Source organism: Morone saxatilis, unplaced genomic scaffold (assembly GCF_004916995.1).
Source record: "Morone saxatilis isolate NCDOM2014 unplaced genomic scaffold, NCSU_SB_2.0 Contig15, whole genome shotgun sequence".
Taxonomy (NCBI): domain Eukaryota; kingdom Metazoa; phylum Chordata; class Actinopteri; family Moronidae; genus Morone; species Morone saxatilis.
In genome coordinates, this window is record NW_023339707.1 from 24,754,010 (window position 1) to 24,757,955 (window position 3,946).

Here is a 3,946-nt window from a genome sequence, read left to right on the forward strand (position 1 = left end):
CCATTTCTGGCAATAGATCCTCCTCTATGTTACCTCTAACATCACTTGAATATTGTGTTTTTGCCAATCTCCAGTGGTTTAACTACCCATCTTGTACCACTGTCAATATGCTGTGACATCACTGGTGGGTGTGGTTACAGGTGCAAATGACCACGCCCATCAGGGATGCTGGTTGTGGTCAGAGTTCAAACAGACTTGAAACTCGCATCCAGAGAGGTCAGCCAAACACTCCATCCTTTTCTCTTTATATTAAAGAGAAAATACATAATACTCATAATCAGTTCGTTGATGTGAACCAGGCTGAGTATAGCTACGGTACAGTACAAAACACAGACAGCTTTGAAAAGTTGTTACTTCCAATAATATATGAAAAAAAAACAACTTAATATTGTGTGAACTACCAAATACAACAGTATTTAGTCCTTTGCGTATTTGTCCAAATAGCAATATAATATACAGTCAAAAATATTGACATCACTAAATAGACAAAAAGCAGTACCCTCTAAAAATCTAGATTCAAATCTGCATCACTCACAGTAGTGGAATACATGTGTCAGATTTGTATCAAATAAATGTGTAAACTAGTTCATGAGATCATTTTCATTTTTAAATATTGTAAAAATGCTCGATCTCACAATTGTAATGAGGAATCTAAATAGTTATTGGATTTGCATCAAAGTCAAATCAGTTTCTTCTTCAAGGCCTAATGGTCTACTGTAACAGAAACTGGATGTCAATGTCGGTAATAACTCCCAGATTGATTATCTGCTGATATACTTCCATTTAATTCAACTTTACTGTCATTTAACACAATGTGCAGGCACATACTGTATGTAAACAAAAAGGATTATAGAATTAAGACCAAGACATGTACTCAGCAAGACATTTTACAGTTGAAAAATAAACTGATTAAACTTTTTCTAATGCAACTCAAACATATCATTGGTATTTCTCTAATTACATTGTTTCTTACTTTTCTGCCGACATATACAGCGATTTGATATAAGAGAATTTAATAATACTCTAACAAATGTTATTAAAATATGGGAAAAAGCAGTTTTGCAAACCATTAAAGACCACACATACCAGAATGAAGAGAAGGAAACTACAGTGTTCATTGTCTTAATCCAAGAGCAACTTTAATATAAATGTTAAGGGCAAAATATGTTGCAGCACAACATGGCAAAGAAAGGCACATCCACTGTTTCCACAACACCTAAATGTGATTTCAATCTGGCTTAAAGCTTCATCTATCATAAGAAATAAACTAAGTGCTCCATACAAAACAAATTTAACCAATAGACAACAAGAACTGGCATATTTGTCTCTAAATATATTACAGCTTTTATATATATATATATATATATATTATATATATATATATATATATTATTATAATATATATTAATATATATATATATATATATATATATATATTTTATATATATATATAGCAATTATACAAATAAAAGAAAAAAAAAACTATATTAAATTTTTTTTAAATTCCCATTTCGAATTCACTTTAGTCAGTTTGCTTCATGATAAATATTATTACACAACCGCACACCACACACACACGCACACACGCACACACGCACGTCCTCTTCAACAGAACTGAAGAAAGAAGACAGAGACAGATAGTATTAAATTCATCAGATCATCATACAAACTTAAAATTAGACCTTTATTTTTTTAAAATGCTGAAAATATGCGAACCATTATTGTTAGCAAAACTATTTCAAATTGTTGAGTTGAGGTTGTGTAACTGTGCATCTCAATCTGTGTGTGCGCATGTCAGAGACATTGTAAATGTGTAAAATTAAATCTGAAATATGTACCGAGATTAGGTGAATGTGAACATGGAACTACAAATATGTTTTTACAATCCATGTGCCACGTAAGATTGCATATTTGCAAATGTGCTAAAAAAAAAAATCTACAAAACTGTATTCAGATTTGCAAATCTATAGAGATTTTAAATGTGGAGACTTACTACGATGTGTACGAATTGCCAACCGATTTTATTATGCCGATTTAGTTACAACACCAACTAGTAATTGAACAACGGTATTTTTTTTTGCATGTTAGGTTAAAACTATTTAACCGCCAAACATTAAACTTTCCATCTATCCATATCAGAAACAAAACTGAAAAACATTTTAATAAAACTTTTTTTTTATTCCACAGAGAATGTTTTCTCCCAGAACTGATCTTCTTAAAATCAACAACCTCGGAGATACAAGTTTATCACAACAGCAATGGTAGATGTGTTTGTGGAAAGCTGTTATTTAAAGCTGGAAGCAAACTTAAGATTAATGATGCCATTTTTTAATCTTCATGTAGATGTTTGTCATTTATGAAGAATTTCTTAAAAACCCAGTTCTTTTCAATTATGCATCTCTTGGATAGTTTTTATCTGTAGTGTTTGCAATGATGCAGAGCTTCCTGGAGTTTATAAGAGGTCAGAAGTTGTAAATTAACAGATTTATTTCTGGTTTAAAATGTTAGAGCCTCACCACCAATTTTCAGATTCTCAAATGCTGAAACACAACAACAACACACAAACACACAACACACACACACACAGAGAGAGACCATCAGTTCTCAAATTGTCGTTCACCTTGACTAGAGGCCAGGAGCTCATAAAAAATCCGCCCATCACACTGATATAAGGAAAAAAACGTAAGAGAGCAGGAGCACGAATAAATGAAGGGACGGAAGACAAATTACGAAGCAGAAGTAGGGAAGGAAGGGAACATAATAAAATAAAACTTGGAAGAGGGAATCGAAAGACATAGGTATGGGGGTCACGGAGAGATGATAAAAGGCACAGATGGGAGGCTAATATGGAGATGATAAACAAAGGAGGGAGTATCAACAGAGGGGAGAGAGGAACAGGCAAGACTAAAAACCATAAAAAAATAAAAACATGTGAGTGATAGCAAAAAAAGGACAAAAAAAGGAGAAAATTAAATCATAGAAAAGTAAGAATAGATAAAGAAAGAAATATTACACAATGTCAAGATTCTTGGGAACATGAAAAAAGACCGTAAGAGGAGAGGAGGTAAAAAATTAAGTAAAGGGAACAGCGCTGAAGACTGAGTGGGATATGATATGGATAAGAGGGCCAGAAGATCCAGTCTCTTGATAGGACTTTATTTAGGCCCAACATCTTGTGGTGAGAGGCGAGCTACATATTACTGAACGATAATCAAATACACTTCAACCATATTACCTTATTTACAGACTGAGAGAGGAAAACACAACGATACCATGTCGTTAGTGATATTAGTACCTTTTAGTGAGATCTAACTAAATATAATCGATGCACGTTCACCCAATACAATGCAAACCAGCAGATCATGCATTCTGTGTTTACTTAATAACTTGTTTATCGCAATTTTATTATTTGACTTATTAGATATTTTATTATTATATTTACCATGTTAACGTTTAGTACTGGAAACATTTATATGGTCTACATCTTAGAATTACTGAATTAAAAACAAATCACCGTTCTTAATCACATCTAAGTGATTTTATTCCTATTACCTACATCGACATCAGTATGCCGCAGCATAGATATACACAACAACAAAAGAAGGTGGTCATAGGAGTACCTCAAATCAGCAACTGCGGTCTGCACCCTAACAAAAATTAAAAATACATATCTCACCACACACACACAACCCACAACACACACACCACACATCTACACACAACAACCAACACAACACCACACACCAACACACACACACATCAAACACATCAATGCAAACAACCACAAAAAAAGGTAGAAAAAATGAGAAACAAGAATAATAACAAGACAAAATTTTTCAATCAATAACTGTCAGTATCCCATAACCATGAAAAACATAGAAGATTATAGCAGAATGTCGCATTAACTTAAAATCTCTACATGCATAATCAGCCAAAAAGTCCGCAT